The sequence below is a fragment of the Triturus cristatus genome, chromosome 12 (genome assembly GCF_964204655.1).
Source record: "Triturus cristatus chromosome 12, aTriCri1.1, whole genome shotgun sequence".
Classification (NCBI taxonomy): domain Eukaryota; kingdom Metazoa; phylum Chordata; class Amphibia; order Caudata; family Salamandridae; genus Triturus; species Triturus cristatus.
Window position 1 is genome coordinate 529,947,937 of NC_140595.1, and position 21,805 is coordinate 529,969,741.

The following is a 21,805-nucleotide window of genomic DNA, read 5'->3' on the forward strand; positions in this document are numbered from 1 at the left end:
AAATAGATTTTTTAAGGGCATTACTCATCTTTTTCCTCCTGCTGTCTTCGTAATGCCCCAGTGGGACTTGAACTTGGTTCTGACCTATCTTATGTGCACTCCCTTTGAGCCACTACATAACTGTCCTCTAAGACTTCTCACTTTGAAAACTGTGTTTCTGGTGGCCATCACCTCTGCGTGCGGGGTGAGTGAGCTACAAGCTCTGTCTTCCAAGACTCCCTTCTTGGCTGTTCAGCTGGACAAGGTCATCCTTAGAATTATACCTTCTTTTCTTCCAAAAGTGATTACTACTGTCCACATTGGCCAAACCATCACGTTGCCCACCTTCTTTCCGCCTCCGCATCCTTCAAAAGAGGAAGAGAGGCTGCACCGTCTGGATCCAAAACGTGCGCTTTCTTTCTACTTGGATCACACAAAACAATTCCAGGTGGACGACCAGCTCTTTGTTGGTTACTTGGGCGCTAAGAAAGGTCGGGCCGTGTACAAACGGATCATCTCCAGGTGGGTCGTTTTGTGCATCAAACCTGCTATTCTTTGGCTGAGAAGGAGCCTCCAGTGGGGCTGTGTACCCATTCCACCGGGGCAACGGCAGCTACTACTGCTTTGGGACGAGGTAGCCCACTAAATGACATCTGTCAGGCAGCTATGTGGGCATCACTGCACACATTTACAAAACACTACCGTCTGGACAGCCAAGTCCGTAGAGACGGCTTCTTTGGCCATTCTGTTCTCCAGGACTTTCTGGTGTGAACTTTGTTCGCAGACCCACCTCCGGGGTTGGTTTTGCTGAGGTATCTATTCTAAGGTAAGGAACTGTTTCTTTCAGATGAACAAGTTACTTACCTTCGGTAATGATATATCTGTAAGAAACATAGGTTAGTTATAGATTCCTTACCGCCCCACACATCCTCCCCATTCTGCGAAGTGACTTCTAGAGTTAAGCACATCTTTCAGGGCCCTAGTTATGTGCACCAGTGGTCAGTGTCTTGCATGGCCCTGCGCTTCTGGCGTGGAAAGTCGTGTACAGAACTGACGTCCGCGCGTGAGGGTGGCGTCTATGTAGCTACCGCGACATCATCCCGGTGACTATGACGCCGACAACAGACGTGGAGTCTGACACCTGGGGGTAATTCTAAGGTAAGGAGTCTATAACTAACCTATGTTTCTTACAGATATATAGTTACCGAAGGTAAGTAACTTGTTCATCAGTACCTACTTTTCTGCGCTTCAATGCAGATCCGGAGCAGAATTTGGGCTGTTATTGAGTCCTTCCTCTTTCTATCTCGCATAGGAACAGTGTGCCAAAACTATGTCATCTGAATTTAAGCCCGGTCGTTCTTGTGAGACAGATGTTGATCATGCATCCACATACTGTCTGTCTATGGTGTCTGGGTGAGGACCACAACTCCGTCGACTGCGGCTCCTGTCAGCGTCTCCGGCCGAAGACGTTTTAAGGAACACCATAAAACTCCTTGCGGTGCGGCTTTCAGATAACCGGAGCGTCGTTTGTCTTCCCTGAAGCCAAAAGACAGGTCGAGGAGTCGCTCAAGTGAGGAACCCTCGCCTTCACACACAGCGCCAAAGGCACAACGGACTAACCGTAAGTTGGACGTCGCCTTGACCCTACTGGTCTCAGCAGCCTCTCAGGCAACCCTGCACCTCCGTGAATACCCTGGAGCCGGGGCCCGCTTCGACTAAATGACAGAATATTGTCTTTCGCTTCAGCAGGTCTTCAACCAACAGACTCCCTCTAGTGCTGTTTCCAACCCTAAAGAGGTGGGGAGTGTCTCAACATCTCCTCCTGGCGGCCTCAGTCACAATCCACTTGGCGCCAGTGCACAGCCCTCCAGGGTTTGCACCTTCGGCGTCGGCTCCTCTTCAGCCTGCTACGTCAGTGGTGCCACTCTATGCGAATCCCATTGACATTTCCGACATCGAATTGATGCCTGCAGCGGTGGCAGCAGTGCAGCTCATTGTGGATCCGCCTGTTTCGGATATTATTCCACCCCTATCTGGTCTCCCGGTGGGTTTTGCAGGTGGAGAGGAGGATGTGAAGCACACTTTTAGGTTTTCTGCCCCCATCATACTTGGAAGGTACTTGGCTAACTGATCTGGGGGGGGGGGCTAGTAGCCTGCAGTCGTCACCAGCTTCAGACTTGCTCTCCCCTCCGGGCATTGAAACGGAGAATAGTTGCTCTTTGTCAGAGGTCTTGAGAAGAGCAGCTGCAATTTTGAATTGCCAGTCCCCTTCTGTGCAACTATCCACAGATTATTTGATGCAAGTGCTCCGCCAAGGTAAGACAGTTTGTTGTCCCTTTACTCCCCTACGATGAGTTTCTTTTTGATATACTATTGGGGACTTGGGCACAACCTGTCACAGGGCCACCTGTTGATCGGGCAGTTGCTACAGTCATCACAGTGCATCAGGAGAACCTCCCTGCATCTTACGACACCCCACCACTAAAGGGCAGGTAATACAGACTGCTACTGCGTCGGCAGACCTTAATGCCCTTCTAGTGATTTCTCCTAACAAGGAGTCCAGGTGGTTGGACAATTGTGATCGGAGTCTCTTTTTTTCCGCCAGTGCGGCCTTGAGATCTTTAAATACTTCCTGTGTTTCAGGCAGAATGTCTCATGCCCTATGGGACTGTTGCACAGCGCCTGCCCTTTGTGTAGGAGAAAGCTAGAGATATTTATCGTATATGTATGTTTGACTAGCCCTGGGTGCGTTCTGTCACGCGTACTTGTCATTAAACATATATATAGGTCTTTTTGGCGTTAGATTATGCATTTTGTCTTCTGTATTAGTTATTTCCTTACACGGTGACACTGCTTACTCCAGTATTGGAACTTTCATAGATTCCCATAGCTTGTATCATTCCCCGTCGTCGGAATGGGAGTCTCGGTATTCCAAATAACATAGCAGTAGGTACAAAAGAGAAAGAAAAAAAGGCCTAGGCCTCATTCCCTTTTGTAGCATATCTACCTCTTTTTGTAAAAGAGACCAAAACAAAGCAACAACCAATCAGATTAGCCTCACCCCACAGAACCTTCCTGAGAGAAGCTCAGAGCCTCAGATTTTCTACCGCACGTTGTGCTTAGGGAGTCTCCTTTGAGCTCTGCTCACTTCAACTTTGTTGACTGCTTTTTTCAAAATATTTTTCTTCCAACTTGTTGCTGTTTTCCTTCCGGAATGTCTATCAAGGAGAAGAAAGCCCTTTTCAAGCCTTGTTTCACCTGTGACAAAAAATGGCTTTACGTGGAGGACAGGCATAAGGATTGTATTTATTGCCTGTACCCGGAACATAAGGCTGCGGAATGCAAGATCTGCCGCACCTTTTCTACGAAGACCCTTCGGGACCGTGAGGGTCGCCTTCTCACGTGGCTCCAGCAGATTAAGTCACGGAAGGGTGCTACATCCAGTGACAGTCGTCGGTGCAGCTTCCGACGACGACCTCGTCGACGATGGTTTCATTATCGATTCCGACGACGACCTCGTCGACGGAGAGGATTACAATTTCCTTGAGACGTATAACACCGGATATGACATCACCAAGGAGGGTGACCCCCTTGCCTCCCGCATTGTTATTAGAAGAAGAAGACTCTGATGGGGATGATCAGGATTCTTGTGGTTATGCCCATAGTCCTTCACAACTGCTGGTGAAATATGTCAGGACACTGATTCAGAGGGCGACTACACGCTTGGGTACTCCTATCCACCATCCTATGGGCATCAGGACAGCGCAGGCCAGGGTATGGTTGCGGTTCCTTCATCACTCCTGGCAGATCTCCAGGGCATGTTACATGATTATCGGAAGAGGTTTTCTCACACTCCTCCTCCTCCGTCTTCGACTTTGTCTGCAGTGCATACTGTGCCTACTCCATCGGCTCCTACAGAATTTTCTCCAGGGCAACCGCCTCAGGTGGTTTCTCAACTGCAAGTTTCCAGCCCAGGGTTGCCTCCAGTGATCCAGGTTGTTCCGGATGATTCCTCTGATGAGGATCAAGGTGTTGACAACACGTCTAATCAGTGTGTTGAGTGGGAGGACTATGTCATTCCGGATCCGGCTTCACCTACTCCTGATCCGGTGGATTCTCCCCCGGCAGATATTGGGGGTTTCCACAAGCTGATGGAAAGAGCCTCCAGTAGATTCCAGCTTCCTATGCCATCGGCCCCAGCGGAATGCTTCCTGTATGATTTTAAGGAGCCCTACAGGAAAGTGGTTTGTTCAATTCCCATTTTTGGCCATCTTTGGGACGAGGGTTTGAAGGCTATGAGGAACCCGGCTACGGTGATTCCGGTTTTGCCGTGCCTCGAAAAGAAGTACAAGGCGCCTGAGGACAGTCCAGCGTCCTTGATTGGACAGCCGAAGCCGGATTCGGTAATATCCCAGACGGCGCAACACAAGTCACGTAACCCTTCGGCACCACTCACCACCCCTCTGGATAAAGAAGGCAGGCGCCTTCATAACGTGGGGAAACATTTCTCCTCTATGGCCAGTCTTTTGGTAAGGGCAGCTAATGCATTGGCGATCCTTGGCAGATACGATCGTCAAATGTGGTGCGACCTTTCGCCTTACTTGGACCAACTTCCATCGGAGGCCAAGAAAATTCTTCAGGAGGGGGAGGCTACGTCGGCGGAAGTGATTGACTGCGCCATGGACATCGCCACTACAGCTTTCCGTGCACTGGCAGGTGCGGCTGTTCTTCATCGGCAGGGCTGGCTCCGGGCGACTTGGTTACGACCGGAGGTTCAGAACAAGATCTTGGACCTCCCGTTTGATGGGGAGGCATTTTTTGGGAAACATGTCGATTATGCCCTCCAGGACATTAAAAAAGATACGGAGACGGCGAGGTCTCTAGGCACTCTTCAGTATCGTAAAGTGCCTTTCCGTGGGGCCAGAGGGAAGAGTACCACGTCCTACAGAGGCTCGTACCAACAACAAAACTACTCTTCTTATGGTTCGACACCTCAGTCGTATCGCCCGCAGTACCAACAACGACAAGGCCAGTCCTCGTCTTTCTCTCGCTCAACCACTAGAGGGAAACAGGCTCGCCAGGGACGTGACTCCTCCAAGAGACAATAGCGGCGTTCTGGCTCTGCCTACTGTACCCTCATCCCCGTTGACACCTGTGGGAGGCAGGGTGTCCCATTACCTCCACAACTGGACCCGGATAACATCGGACCATTGGGTCCTCAACATCATTCGAGATGGTCATACGCTGGAGTTTCTTCATATGCCACCTTCCAAGCCCCCTGTCGCCATGCCTTCAAAACATCTGCGTCTCTTAAGGCTCGAAGTACATCAGATGCTCCTCAAGGGAGCAGTGGAACCGGTTCCCCTGTCTCAGAGGGGGGACGGTTTCTACGCCAGGTTTTTCCTGGTCAAGAAGACGCCGGAGAACTGGTGACCCATTTTAGATCTCAGGGAGCTCAACACCGATCTCATCTGTCAATCCATTCGGATGGTGTCTCTCCAGGATTTCTTATGTCTCCTCAACCCGGAAGATTTCATGGCCACTCTCGATCTCGAGGATGCGTATTTTCACATCTCTATTCATCCAGCCCAAAGGAGGTTTCTACGCTTCACAGTAGCCAAGAGCCACTTCCAATTCAGGGTGTTACCCTTTGGACTTTGTTCTCCCCGAGGATCTTTACCAAGGTGCTGGCACCGGTAGCAGCATTCCTCAGGAAGCAGCATTATCAAATCTTCCCCTACCTGGACGATTGGTTGCTGAAGGCTCCGTCCAGGCTTCTAGCGGAGGAAACAGTCGGGGCGTGTACAGCTCTGTTCAACAATCTGGGTCTGACTCTCAACAGAGAGAAGTCGTCGCTCTGTCCGTCCAAGAGGGCACGGTTCCTAGGTGCTATCTTGGACACGTCTCTCAACAAGGCTTCCCCAACCGTCGATAGGCAAGAAAAGCTGAAATCTTTGGCACGTCTGTTGAGAAGAAGAAGGTGTCTTTCAGTACGCCGTTTGCAAATCCCTGCTAGGCGTGATCTCTTCATGCATCCCTCTGATACCCCATTGCAGATTACGGATGCGATCTCTTCAAGAGCAACTAGACATGCAGTGGCAACAAGTTCACGGCTCTTTCGACGACAAGGTGGTGATTACGGCGGCGATGAGGGATGCCGCCTTGTGGTGGACACAGGAGGAGAATTTGTCCCGCGGTCTATCCTTCGTAAGCAATCCGGCTCCTCATGTTGTCACAACAGATGCCTCGCTGGACGGCTGGGGTGCGGTGCTTCAGGACTTGCAGGTCAGCGGGCATTGGTTACCCAAGCACCGTCTCCTTCATATCAACCTCCTGGAACTCAGAGCGATCCACCTGGCTCTTCAAGCATTTCTGCCGCGGTTGCAGGGTTCCGCGGTTCTCGTCCGCACGGACAACACCACGGCCATGCATTACATCAACAAAGAAGGGGGCACCAGGTCTCTTCCATTGTCACAGGAGGCCCAGAGGATTTGGGAATGGGCGATCCTCCACGGAATATCTCTCACAGCGGAACACCTTCCAGGGGTCCTCAACGAAAAGGCGGACAGACTCACCAGGCTTTCATCCATCAGCCACGAGTGGGAACTAAACCAGATGGTCTTGGAGGCCATTTTTCGCCAGTGGGGAAAACCTTTGATAGATCTTTTCGCCACCCCGGAAAACCGGAAATGCCAGTCTTACGCAAGCAAAGTTCACCATCGCGGATCACTGGGGAATGCGCTTTCGATAGCTTGGTCAAGCGCATTTGTGTACGCTTTTCCCCCATTCCGTTAATACCGAGGATACTCAAGAAGATCAAGGCGGAACCATGCAAAATGATCTTAATAGCCCCGGCATGGCCGAGGCAGTTTTGGTTCACGGAGCTTCACCTTCTTTCTCTGGTCCCTCCTCGTCCTCTACGAACGATTCCGGATCTTCTCACAATGTCCCAGGGCCAGATCTGCATCCGGATCGTCGTTCCTTGCACCTCTCAGCATGGCTCCTGAGCAGCGAGAGTTCCTAGATCTTCCTCTCTCGAACGAAATAAGGGATGTTCTCTCTCAGGCTAGTGCCCCTTCCACTAACAAGACTTACCGTCTCAAATGGAAACGCTTTTTCATCTGGTGCCATCAGCAAGGTGTGGATCCCTTTTTGTCTCAGCCTCATCAAGTTCTTCCTTATTTCCTGTCCTTGGCTACGGCAGGTTTGGCTCATTCCTCAATAAAGGTGCACTTGGCTGCAGTTTCTCGCTTCAGACGCACTGCCTCTGGACCGTCTCTTTGGTCCTCTAGAATTGTCAAACAATTTCTCAAGAGACTGTTTCGAGTTTATCCTCCTGTGAGGCCTCCGCCTCCCACATGGCATTTGAACTTGGTTCTCATCCAGCTGATGAAGCCTCCTTTTGAACCGGTTCATCGAGCGGATGTGAAGTTCCTCTCATGGAAATTGGCACTCCTTCTTGCTCTCACGTCAGCACGGCGTATTGGGGAATTGCAAGCTCTTACAATTCAGACACCTTTCCTCCAATTCAAAAGGAATACTGTCATTCTACGGACTAATCCAAAGTTCATACCAAAGGTGCCTTCGGACTTTCATTTAAATGAGCCGGTGATTCTCAAGGCTTTCTTTCCTCAACCGTCTACACCGGCGGAAAGGGTACTTCATTCGCTGGACGTGCAGCGGTGCTTGAAATTTTATCTGGACAGTACTAAAGACTTTAGAAAATCTTCGCAATTGTTTGTTGCATTCAGTGCTCCCCGCAAAGGGTTACCCCTGTCCAAGCAGGGTATTGCTAGATGGATCTCCAGTGCTATACAGATCTGTCATTCTGCAGCGGACAAGCCTCTAGGGGGCAGAATTAGAGCACATTAGACGAGGTCCATGGCTTCTTCTACGGCTCACTTTGCGGGGGTCCAGATTAAAGACATCTGCAGAGCTGCGACTTGGAGCAGCGTGCACACCTTTACAAGACATTACTGTCTGGAGTCCTTGGCACAGGAAGACACGGCTGTGGGCCAGGCAGACCTGAGGAACCTCTTCCATTGAGTGGTGAGCTTTCCTTTCTTCCCTCCTTCCTTTGTATGGTTCTTGCACATTTTGCTATGTACTTTTCTTATGTGATTGCATGGTACTTTTATGTTTGCAAAAAAAAAAGAACAAAGTAAAGTACGGTGATATATAGTTATGGACCATGAGATGTCTCAGGGAGGCAAAATGTGTTTCTTACTGCTAGGTACTCTGATACAAGCTATGGGAATCTATGAAAGTCACAATGCTGGAGTAAGAAACAAGTTACTTACCTGTAACTTTGGTTCTCCAGTATAGGTAGCTTTCATAGATTCCCATGCGCCCACCCTCCTCCCCTGGGAAAGCTCAGCCCTCGGCAGGTTTGGTTGTACTGTTACACAACGGCTACGAAAATCTGAGGTTCTGAGCTTCTCTCAGGAAGGTTCTGTGGGGTGAGGCTAATCTGATTGGTTGTTGCTTTGTTTTGGTCTCTTTTACAAAAAGAGGTAGATATGCTACAAAAAGGAATGAGGCCTAGGCCTTTCTTTGTTTCTCTTTTGTACCTACTGCTATGTTATTTGCAGGGCCGGACTGGTCACTCCGGGCACCGGGCAATCCCCCGGTAGGCTGGATGGGGTGGGGGCCGGTTTCGTGACAGGGGGCCGGTTTTGTTGTTGGGGCCGATTTGAAATCGGCCCCAACAACAGAACACACAGAGCATACAGCAGTACATTAAGCACAATAAGGTCGCCCCTGGCTGTCTGAGAGTCCTGGTGTGAGCTGCGGTGCCGCGCCGATTTCAAATAAAACCATTTCAATTTGATCAGGCGGCAGCCAGGCCCTACTCATCCTTGCTGTGTATTGCACACTACGTCACCACCACCACCTGACCTCACCTCTCCTGTCACCTGACCATCCATGTCTGTACTGTTGATGAAGACGCTCGCAGCACGCATATGTCACCGCCTCCGCGGCGCCGCTGTTTTTTTTAGGGTAGGGTCTGCAGTGGTGCTCATGCGCATTGGGAAGTGCGCGTGGCTGAGGCGAGGTCGAGGCAGGCATTCTGAGGCCAGAGAGGAAGACTGCAGGACAGGCCAGCCACTAGCCAGGAAAGAGATCCGGATTCCGCACCCCGTAATTTAATCTCCCCTGTTTGCTGCCCGCAGCGCAGGTGAGTGTTATTTGTTTGTTTGCAGACCAGTGGTGGCCAGATTTGATTTATGGGTGGTGGGCGGCACAGCACTACTGTGCTAAAAATACATTTTTCATTGGCTGCACAGGAAGGAATGTGGGGGGAGTTGGCGGGGCAAGAGCGGCAAGGATCGGGGCCCACTACAAGGACGTGGTGGGGGTAAAAGGCTAGCTATCTGTCGACTGCGGAACCAATAGATCGGATTTTTAATCGCTAGCTACCCTGTAGCCGTACTGTGTCGTCCTGAGCATATCTCACAGAGCTCTCAAAGTGTAGGCTGGTAACGTTTTTTTTAGCAAAAAACAATATGCGTCTAAAAAATGACAAAACGAACAAGATGCCAGTTCTCCTGCTGCTGCTGTATCACAGAAGCAGAGAAGTGATTAAATACAAGCTCCACAAATACCTCAGTGGACAAATGCACCTGCTGCTGAGCTTGGAATGTATCCCGTTTCCAGATTCGCCAGTGCTGACTCACCCTTCCATACTTTTTGGTTAAAATTAGTGCTATTAAATTGCTTTAAAACAATACCTACTCAGCATCGCGAGATAATTGAGTTTGCGTTGCAATATTCGGCATACGGATGATGCGGCTATTTGTAAATACTTGACCACAATTGTTTTCATCTCCTGACACAACTTGAACTCAATGTAAAACATTTACACTGAGTTCAAGTTGTATCGTGAAATGAAAAAAAATGTGCGTCACAGTACTTAAAACAGCTTTTTATACCAAGGACACGACACATAGAGACTTTTCCACGTGTCACCCTACATCATCACTGGTTCATGGGCGATTGTGTCTTGCAGTGTAAGGGGGAGGGAGCAGGCGAGACAGTTTTAATCGAATTTCCAGAAAAAAGCAAACACCTATTCAGTCACAAAAATGATCCTGCGATGAACCTCAGACGATCGCATCCTACTCGACATTCTTCCCCTTCTGTGGCCTCTGCTTGTCTATGCTGCGACGGTGGCCTCCCCTCTGAACTTAGCGGGGAAAACGTGACATCACATTGGAGGGCCTGGCCTGTCACAGGTGTTCCATCCACAGGATTCTGCTGCTGGTGCCAGCGCGGACCTCGTGACATCACATTGGAGTGCCCGGCCTGTCACAGGTGTTCCATTCACAGGATTCTGCTGCTGGTGCCAGCGCGGACCTCGTGACATCACATTGGAGGGCCCGGCCTGTCACAGGTGTTCCATTCACAGGATTCTGCTGCTGGGAAGGCGGTGACCTAAGGCTGATTCTCACAACTTGCTTGCACATACTTTCAATGCTGTGCAGCGCATCCCGATTTTTTGTTAATCTGGCCGCCGCCTGGGCCTCTGTTTCACATCTTAATCTTTAATTCTTCCCTCCAGGTTTCTTCAGGTTGTTGCTATGCTATCTATTTTGCATGTTGTTTCATTCTGATAGTTGTTTATTTAGTGAAGCCGTTTTCTACAGTGATAACATGTATGCCAGCAGCCACTTCAGAGCACTTGGTTGAGATGAGCAATACAAAGGCCGGATCTAGAGGTCAGAGAAAATAAATCGTTCAAAGTGTTTTTGGGAAACAGAGGTTTCAGTTTCTGATCCAGGCATGGTTTCTATCCACACGACTGTGGGTCGAATGCATCTCTGGAGGGGAAGGGTTTCCAATCTTTCCAGAAGAGACAGCAGTGTCCTTATTGCCTATCAATAGGTCAGGACCATTCTAGAGGTCTGGGCCTGGGCACTTTGTGGTTCTTACTTCGTGTCTTTTTCTTTTTGATGTTTTTGGGACAAGGAGAGCTAATTTGGACGATCTTCGGTTCATTGTGAGAAGGTTACCACAGCACTGCACTGTCTGGGCCTGGGCCTGGGGCCGGGGGGGCAGCATCAGTCTCGGGTATGGGAGGCCTAGACCAGCTAACAGGAAGCAGCCTGAAGGCACATGAACCGAAGGTCTAAAGAAAGCTGTGCTTTAAATGGGCAGGTATAGTCAGGTACCTTACCTAGTACCCGCACTACTTTAATTTAAAGTGAGACCAAGGGCTCTCCTCGGCAGGGGTGTAAGTAAATGCATTTAATGGGAGAGTACAGTACAGACACTTCTCAGGCGCATGCAGATACACTGGGTCAGGGTGGGACCCGGACTAACCTGCAGTTCTGTATCCCATTTCATGCGTTGCTATTATGTGTGACGTGACACCAAGACTAGGGGAGGGAGCAACAAGGATTAAGAAAGACTCTGACTATTCATCTAGAAGGCCTTGTTCCGATTACCCCTCATTTTCAGTAGGAGGAGGAGGTGCCTGTGCGCCACGCGCAGAATGATGCATTGTCTCATCGTCCGCGGCGCCTGCGTGCCTTAGGGTGCGGCTGATGTCATCATGCCGCATGCGCATTGCGCCTCGCGCCATTAAAAGTGCGTGTGACTGGCTGCCTGCAGAATCACGAGTGTAGTGAGACAACACGCAATACATGAATTTGTTTGTAAATTAGCAGGAGACAGAAAAGTTAATGCACCACAATCCCTCAAAACCCACAATCCCTCAAAACAAGAAATAAAGCTTTCTATTTTTTAAATGTGTCTCTTCCGCAGGTTGCTTTTTACATTTATGAATTGTTTTTAAAAGTGTTGGATCTCGGGTTGCATTTTACATTTATGAATTGCCTCTCTGGTGCTAGAATCATTTTAGTGTAAAATATGTAAGACCATTGGCATATATAACGACTGAGCAACAGAACACTGGATGGATTCATTTATTTTACACCTAATTCAAGCTTTTTCCCAAGCTGTACGTTTTCAAGCCCAAAGTACCTAGGTTCTATGATGGAAGCAGAGTGGGAAAGATAAACACCCCCACAGTCGGGAGCAGGGAATACCAATTATGTGACTGTAATTACCCACTTGGTTTAAATTAGATTTTCTTCAGTCACACCATCAGATCATGGCTGGCTCATTGCTCCGGCAGCTTACAGAGCCCGGGCCCGGCAGTATTGTATCTGCATTGCAGTTCTCCAAAACATGCATTGTAAAATGCATCTGCTAGACTGCTAAGCATTAACATCTCTGCCTTCAAAAACCATTACTCTGTGTTTTATGCATGGTCTTTCCTCACATTCTGTCTTTTTGTCTTAGTGCCTACCAATTTAAAAGAGGCAACATTCACCTTTTTGATTTTGTGCATGTCATATAGTCTATTTAAATCACTGTATTGTTCTCATAGCAAGAGTTACTGAATCACTCTACAGATTAGAGTCAGAGTTCAGAATCCCCAAAGACCTTGAGTTTGATGCGTTCTTTTAAGGTCTGCAGTGGAGGAGAGTCCCCAGGTCATAATGGGCTTTTTTTTAATATATACATATATATATATATACATACATACATACATACATACATACACACATGAGGGGGGCAGGTTGCCACAGGGCATTAGAGACTTTTTCTTTTTTATTAAATATTGTTTTGCTGGAGGGGCTTTAAGGCAACTATCAGAGACATAGTAGAATGCTAATATGTTTGAAGCAAGACTCCTCCCAAAAGTATGACATTCCTACAAGTATTATCTCAAAGAGCTAGACATCTTCAATTTGTCTCAGCCTCTATTATAGGCATATATATTGACTCATTCCTTCGGCTATACAGTGGTGGGTGGCACAGTAACTTGGCACTGGGCGGGCGCCTTGCGCAGTGGTGGTGGTGGTGGACAGGGCCGGACTGGTCACTCCCCCTAGTAGTGGTTGCTCACCGCGCTTGCTCGCTACACACCATGTTGGGGCTGGTCTCACTTTTACTTTGTTCTCTCCAATTCACTACTTGTGTCTATTTTTGATGCTCTCTGAAAGAATGTCTATGGGTACATATGACTGGGTGGGTAACCTGATGTTCTTTAAGGTCATCATCTACTATTTACTGTGCTTTGAAAGTTGATACAATTTGAATATGTAATGAAAAATGTGCTGTAAAATTCACCGTTTTGGACTGTCGTTTTCCAAAATTTTCTTGGGTGGAGAACCCCCCCAAACCCCCCTAGTAGCTGTCGGGCTCGCGCGCTGCGCGCGCTCGCTACGCGCGTTCGCGGGGCAGGGGCTGGTCTGTCAAAATTTGCCAGGGCTGCTTTCAGTTCCCAGTCCGGCCCTGGTTATTTGGAATACCGAGACTCCCATTCCGACGACGGGGAATGATACAAGCTATGGAAATCTATGAAAGTTACCAATACTGGAGAACCAAAGTTACAGGTAAGTAATTTGTTTCTTATTTCCTCCATTACATGTTTTTACCGGCTATGCTGGTTTTGTCACCATTGTTAGTCAACAGTGAAAGCGTTGACCTTCCGGTTTTTCCTGCTGGTTGCTTCTGCTTCTTCTTCTCCCTCTCATTTAGGTCCTTCCCCTTTGGGAAAGTCCCTTCTCTTCATGTCTCCACTGGCAAATAGTGGGAACTGCATTTATCGGTTGGTCCCTATTTGTGGTGGGTTATGGTATCTATATTGGAGGTATATATATATATATATCATCATGTGATCAAGCTCCCTGCGTGGAGCGAAACGCGTCATGGAGGACACTGGTCCTGCTATTTTCTGAAATTAACATTTTTGGGAAATAAATCACCTGCTTCACCCACTCTCCGTGTTGTGGGATTTATCATTCGATTTCTGGAGGCGAGAGGTCCGTGCCTTTATCTCCGCTGAAAAAAAGAGCGGAAAAGGACTGTTTATATATATACATATATATATATATATATATATCAAGTTTCACATTTGCCCAAAGCATAAAGCGCACTCCCATCAGGAAAATAACTTGCAGCAAATCAGATTCAGCATGTTCCATGCTTTAATAAGTAGCCCAACACGTTTCAGATATCGTGTATCCTTGAACACGGGCAAGCGGCACTGAAAGAAATACAAGCGTGACTTAGGGGCTATCCATAAATACCCACATAATAATTCATTAAACTCAGGTGAGTGCATGCTTATCCATAGTGCATGTTGGGATATATAGTACAATACTGCTCTCATCACATTTACTTGTGTCGCTCAATTCAAAGTTCATATTAGCGTTACCATGATAAGTTCCATAGTCTCCACGCTGTACTGATAAGCCAGTCGTCGATGCGGGCTGCTGGGCCCATCGACGCCATTCGGGCCTGCGGCTAATGGAAAGGACTCCATCCACACAGCGACCAGCACAAGGTCTGTAACCTCTGTCTCTCGCCCGAGCACGAGGAGAGTAATTGCCAGGCCTGCACCTCCTTTCGATCCAAAAAGACTATCTGTGATCGCCGGGCCCGACAACACGTTATGGTGCAACGAGCAGCTCCGGTGCTGGAGGACATCTTCAACGAAGGCCCCGATGTTCTGGAGGAGGATTCGGAGGATCTGGAAATTGATTCCGAGGCAGACGACTCCGACTCAGACGGCCACATCACTCCAGGTCAACCAGTGAGTACAACTCCCCCTACCCCAACCCCACCTGAAAAAAAGAAGGCTCTGGTCAAGACTTCGCCTGCTGGCCCCAGTCGCGACCGAAAGAAAGCTTCAGAAGCCCTGCCCCCAGGCCCGGCTCCGAAGACAAAGGAGAAGCCTTCCAGCGGCTCGGGACCGACCAAGCCGCATATCAGTGCCCTGCAAACACCATCGGTACCAAAGCCGGAAGCGCATCCTACTCCCGCAGTCTCCAAAAAGCCATCGGCACCGAACACCTCGGCGCCGTAGGAAAAGGCCTCGGATCCGAAACCAAAACATTCGGAACCGAAAAAGATTTTGGCATCGAAGCCGAAGGATCCAAAAAACCCTTCCGAAGGCTCCAGAGCAGAAATCTAAACCCCGCTCGGACCTGAAAAAATCGACGCCGAAAGCGACTACCGAAGAGGAAGAACTTTTTCAACCGGATCCCATCGATCCGAAACAAAAAACTCTCCCAGTGGACCCCAAAATAGGACATTTGGTTAATGTTCCACACAAGAAGAGGAAATTGGACACCCCACACATCCCTGCGGTGTCTGTAAAGAAAAGACTGTGCCACTTCACCTTTATGACCCTGCTAAGCCTTTCTCTCCTCCAAATTCTCCCATAAGTCCACCATACTCACCACCACCACAGGATGACAACACAGACGTACCACAGGACGATTGGGATGATTATGATGACCCAGTAGGTCCTCCAGACCTTCCTGATCCCGATGCATACCCAACAAAGCCATCTCCCCCAGATGACAATATTGGTTTTAGTCAGCTTATAGACAGAGCTGCCCAGTACCATGGTGTTCAAATGCATTCAGACCCCGCAGAGAAGGACTTCCTAATAGACACCTTTGCACAGTCAAAAAAGACTGTACAAACCTTACTAATGTTAAAAGGCTTAATTAAACACGCCCCAGCCATATTCAAAGACCCTGTAAGGGCTAGAATTATCAATCCCAGAATTGACAAAAAATATAAACCCGCTTCCAATGATCCCACCTACATCAAGGGTCAACTACGTTTAGATTCTGTTGTGGTGACCAACGCTAGAAAACGCGCCAACCCTCAAACCTCCGGTGATGCTCCTCCTCCGGACAAATTATTAGATGCTTTGGGCAAACGAGATGCTGCCCAAGCAGCTAATCACTGGAGGATAGACAATGTGCAGGCATTACTTGCCAGGTATGATAGGGCTCATTACGACCAGCTGGAAACCCTATTGCAGCATTTGCCTCATCAATATAAGACCAAGGCCAATGATTTGATTCAAGAGGGCAAATTAATAACTAATGCATCAATCAAGTGCGACCTTGATGCAGCAGACACCGCATCTAGGTCCATTAACACTAGTGTGTTACTAAGGAGATATGCCTGGTTGCGCATTTCTGGCTTCAAACAGGAGGTACCAACAACTATCCCCAATCACCCATTCAATCACGAACAACTTTATGGCCCAACTGTGGATACAGCTTTAGAAAAAATGAAAAAGGACACAGAGACTGCTAAATCCATGGGAGCATTACAGTCTCCATCCACACGAGGTTCCTTTTGATGCTCCTTCTATAGAGGCGCATCCAAAAATTTCAGTGCAGACACTGCTTCTTCCTCCTACAAAAACCCCACACAAACATCCCCCAACAAGGGATATTTCAGAGGTGGATACAGAGGAAATACCAAAAAAGGAAGAGGCCGAGGTAACAACAACACTCGTGCCTCTCAGTCTAATAAGCAGTGACTTCCCTCCAGACCATTCCACTCCGGTCGGAGAGAGACTCTCACAGTTGCTACCTGTCTGGAAATCCATCACTACAGACAAGTGGGTAAGACAAATTATCCAGTATGGTTACTGCCTGGAACTTACAAAAACTCCACCCAACATACCACCCACGCAGCGTCCAAAGTCCACGGAACATCTGACACTCTTCAAACAGGAAGTTATTTTGCTGCTTCAAAAGCATGCAATAGAACCAGTCCCCATACAACATCAAGGAACACAAGTTTACTCTGTATATTTCCTAATCCCCCAAAAAGACGGTACCCTAAGGCAATATTGGACCTCAGACCTCTCAATCTCTACTTACAGTCATATCATTTTCACATGATCACTCTTCAACAGGTTCTTCCACTGCTTCAACAAGGCTACTTCCTTGCCACACTAGATCTCAAGGACGCCTACTTCCATATTCCCCATACACCACCTGGTCACAGAAAATACCTAAGGTTCACAGTGGATGGCCAACACTATCAGTTCAAAGTCCTTCCATTTGGGGTGACCACAGCACTCAGGGTGTTCACTAAGAGTTTTACAGTAGTAGCGACAAAACAATAAATATTCAAAATACGGGTATATATAGAAAAAGGTTTTATGTTTTGAAATTTATCAAGGGTACTACACAGTTATGCAAACAATGTAACAGGAGGAAAATAAATACAATTGTATAATCCTTCAATGCCACTATTGTAAACACTTCTTCTCATTTTACATTATTTTCCAGAAGAGAGTGTGAATGTCGATGTTTCAGTCTCTATGCATTTGTCCATGACACCATCTTCAGGACTATCATAAATTAAACAGTTGACCCCTGATTAGTCGAATTAGTATCGACTGCAGACTGCCGAATTTTCGCTGCGCTACAAAACTTAACAGAATAAACTTCTTCAATTGAGAAGTTGCTGGGGACTGGAAATTTAATTACACCGTCCAAAAAGCAACAGAGTTCACTTACCTGTATCTTTTGACGATTATTCACCTTAAACAAAAGCTACAGAACGACCATCGATTTGACATATACGTATCAATTGTATTCTATAATTCTTGAATCTTTGGAAACACCATTCAGGGGTCAACTGTTAAATTTATGATAGTCCTGAAGATGGTCTCATGGACAAATGCATAGAGACTGAAACGTCAACATTCACACTCTCTTCTGGAAAATAATGTACAATGAGAAGAAGTGTTTACAATAGTGACGTTGAAGGATTATACAATTGTATTTATTTTCCTCTTGTTACATTGTTTGTATAACTGTGTAGTACCCTTGATACATTTCAAAAGATAAAACCTTTTTCTATATATACCTGTGTTTTGAATATTTATTGTTTTGTGATTGGTTCATTGGTTCTTATGTCCTCACAAGGAGGAAAAATATTTCTTAGTTAAAATACATTTGAATAATATCTCTCTGGCAAGTTTATCAATAATTCTTGCAGTTAAAAATATATATCAAAAGCAAAAGAACAGAGTATTCCAAATAAATCCCTTGAAGGCGCCTTTTACCCATTCATTTGATTTGTCCAAGCCCTCAAGGGTAGATTGGGTTTCCCATTATATTCAATTGCAGTAGTAGCAGCACACCTGTGAAGACAACAAATCCATGTATTTCCATACCTCAACGACTTGCTCATAAAAGCCAAGTCATACAACCAGTGTGTTCACCACACTTATCAAACCATTTAGCTGCTACACAACTTGGGGTTCACAGTAAACTACACCAAGTCACACCTTCAACCCTCCTACATGCATCAGTATCTAGGAGCCACAATAGACACTTCCAAAGCTCTAGCATACCCCAATCCAGCAAGGATAGCTAGTATGCAAACCCTCATCTCCAAGTTTCAGCCCCAACACTCTCTCCCAGCACAAGTGTTTATGCAACTCATAGGAATGTTGGCCTCCTGCATTTTCATTGTACCTCACGCAAGACTTCAGATGCGCCCTTTACAGGAATGCTTAGCACGTCAGTGGAACCAGGCTCAAGGTCAACTTACAGATCTGGTGTTGGTGGACAGACGCACACATCGCTCTCTGCAGTGGTGGAACACACAAAATCTTTCCAGAGGGCGGCGTTCCTAGAGCTGGTTCCACAGATAGTGCTAACAGCAGACGCATCACTTTCCGGCTGGGGAGCCCATCTCCTAAAAAACACACAATTCAGGGCAGGTGGACCACTCAACAAAAACTGTTCCACATCAATTACCTAGAATTACTAGCAATTTTTCTAGCGTTAAAGTCGTTCCAAACACATCTCTTCAACAAAGCTGTCCTAGTCCTCACAGACAATATGACAGCAATGTATTACATGCAGAAACAAGGAGGAACACGTTCTTTGCAGCTGCCTCACCTATCACAAAGTATATGGAGATGGGTCATTCCACAAAACATATATCTTCTGCCACACATGCAAACGCAAAATGGCCATCCTTCGCCGCCAGGTTCCCACACCCGTTGTCCAAAGGCAATGCAATATGGATGAACTGGTCAGGCAGAATTGCAAATGCTTTTCTGCCACTCCCGCTCATTCTTCTAGTAGTATGCAAGCTCAAACAACAGTGTCTCAAGATGATCCTACTCCTCCGCGCGTGTGATGCTCACGAATGGCACATGCCAATGGTTCTGCGACTATTGCGTACAGAAGCAGGGACAAGGGGCACCCCTGCCGTGTTCCCCGCATAATATTGAATGAATGGGAGACTTCATCCCCGATCCTCACTCTGGCGGTGGGCGATGCGTATAATACTGACACTAACCGAAGGAATGTATCTCCGACCCCTATCCTGCACAATACCGCAAACATGAAACCCCACTCCACAGAGTCAAAAGCTTTCTCGGCGTCGAGAAATACTGCTGCAGCTTTGACTTCTGGATTCAGTCTCTGCACCACGCCAAACAGGGTTCTCAGGTTGTGGGACAGGTTACGGCTGGGGACAAACCCCGCCTGTTCTGATCGAATAATGCGGGGGTTAATAGTGGGGCCAGTCTATTAGCTAAATATTTTGCGTAGACCTTTGCGTCAACGTTAAGCAAGGACAGGGGCCTGTATGAGGAGCAATTGCAAGCGACTTTCCCGGTTTTAATAAAGGGACGATGACAGCCTCACGCATAGAGGGCGGCATGATGCCTGACTACGCCATCTTCATAGAGCGTTTTGAGATAAGGGATCAGTAAATCTTGAAATTCTTTGTAGAAGATCACCAAAAGACCATCCGCCCCGGAGCCTTCCCTGCTGCCATCCCACGCAATGCATCTCGTATCTCATCAATTTTGAGTGGTGCCATTAAATGTTCCCTGTGTTCGGTCACTAGCCACGGCATTTTGATATATGATAAGTATTCCTCTAGGGCATCACTATCTGTTGGGATTAGGGAGGTGTATAACTTCTGGTAATAAGCGTGAAAATGTGCTGAAATTTCCTAAGTGGTGTTTAGTGGACTCCCATTCTCGTCCATCATGCCTACCATTTTATCTAGTTACCTCTTTGGCCTCAGTAGCCCTGCCAACGTAGCGCCTGGTCAATCCCACTCCCCACAACTACGTACCGTGGCATATTTTCCCATGTGTTTGATTTCCTCATTAGCGGTATCCTGGAACACCTCCAATTTTTGTTTAAGGCTAGCAGTAGTTTGGGCCGTCTCTGTCCCAGTCAGAGCCTGTTCCATGTGCCCTATTTTTCTTTTCTAAGAGTTCCAACCTGCTACGGATGGATTGCAGCACTCCCGCATGCATAGAGATCACCCGCCCCAATATATACTTTAAATGTTTCCCAGACTGTGGCGAATGATTGTACTGAGCCTATAATATTGGAGAAGAAGTCTTCTATCACTGTCGCTAGCCCCTCTTTAAATACAGTGTCTAATAATGAGTAAGGAGGGAAACGCCACATGAACACCGGAATTCGTGGTGCGTTGTAACGTAGTGCTAGTCGAACAGGGGAGTGGTCTGAATATATGCATGAAAGATGCTCACAGGTGATTACCCTTGTCTCCACCCCCCAGATACTAACCAGGAATCTCTATGGGTATGGGTATCGCAAACAGAGGAATAATCAGTATAACCCCGCTCAGCAGGAGATCTATGTCACCAAATGTCTATAAGGCCTTCTGCATGCATTATGTCCTGTAAGGCTACTGCGGCAGCCGCTGGGCGGGCCAAGTGACCTATCTAAATTTGGATCCAAAATACAATTAAAGTCCCCCCCCCAACCTGTGGGACACCCCTCCATTGTTCCAATTTAGCCTCCAGCGAAATATAGAATTGGGGATCATCGTAATTCGGGCCGTAAACTTCCACTAATAGGAATTTCAAATCTCCCTTTTTGCAAAGGGCTGCCTTGCAGATCACTAAACAAGCCTGTCATCTCCACCCCACCTTTTTATCAGTCCATAACAGGAGCCCCCTAGCGTGGGAGGTAAAGTCAGCAGAATAGCATGTCCCCTCTAATTTACGATACACCTCCCTGCTTGGTTCTGGGGTGAGACGTGTCTCCTGCAAGATTGCAATAGTCAAAGCGTGTCTCTTTAAGTAGGCACGTATTCTTCTAACCTATTATCCTTTAGGCCGCGAACATTCCAAGTCATGAGTTGAAGGCCCTGCGGTCTCACACCATCAATGGCCATTCGGTGAAAGTAACCACTGTGATGGACGGAACCCTATGGCTGCGGTATATACTGTGCGGAAACAACATAACAACGCAATGCCAATACACACATCCTTGTAAATAGAACGAATATTCCCTCCCACGCCACGAAAATCCGCAATGGTCGTGGCTATTTCTATTCCCCCACCCCTCCCCATTCCCTAAACACCAACAAAAACCACAGAAAAAAGAATAATGATAGTGTGATACACTTGGCGACAGATGTTGCCATCAGTTCTACCGCCCTACGCCAATAAGTCTACCCTCATATTCGCAAATAACTTAAACAGGTATCACCGTGAGGTGCTGCATGACATAGTCTGTGCACCCAGCGAGGTGCGCCTGCATTAGTCAATCAGTCTTTGTACACAGGAGCATCTATCGAGCCATCTCCAATCAATGCATTCGAGTCGTGCCATAACTTATCAATGCTTACCACCCCAATGCGTGTCACACTAGTTACCCATATTGTCTTGTGATACTCCATGAGGTGTCCACCCCAGAATAGCTTGTACCATCACTCTGCTTGCTCTTCATGATAACCTGGGGAGTCCTTCGGATTTGACTGCGAGGCAGTCAGTGAACCTCATCTTTTCAAGCGCTGTTCTTTATCTTTCATGGCACGCAGGACAGCTTTAGGGTCAGTGAAGAAGTTAACTTTACCGTCCATTTTGATCCTTAACTTCGCAGGATAAAGCATGCTGTACTCTAGATTCAAGTCATGGATCTTCTTTTTTGCTGGGATGAAGAGCCTTCGGGCTTCCTGCAGCTGCAGTGTGAAGTCA

At 47.5% G+C, this 21,805-nt stretch overlaps 1 long non-coding RNA gene across 1 annotated transcript in view; it reads left to right on the top strand.

Moving 5' to 3' along the window:
- Positions 1 to 8,997: 8,997 nt before the first annotated feature.
- LOC146776203 (uncharacterized) overlaps positions 8,998 to 21,805 on the top strand; it is a 63,351-nt gene continuing 50,543 nt past the window's right edge. Inside the window, exon 1 of the long non-coding RNA XR_014971971.1 lies at positions 8,998 to 9,157. This is a non-coding gene — a long non-coding RNA (uncharacterized LOC146776203). The remainder of the gene's footprint in view (positions 9,158 to 21,805) is intronic.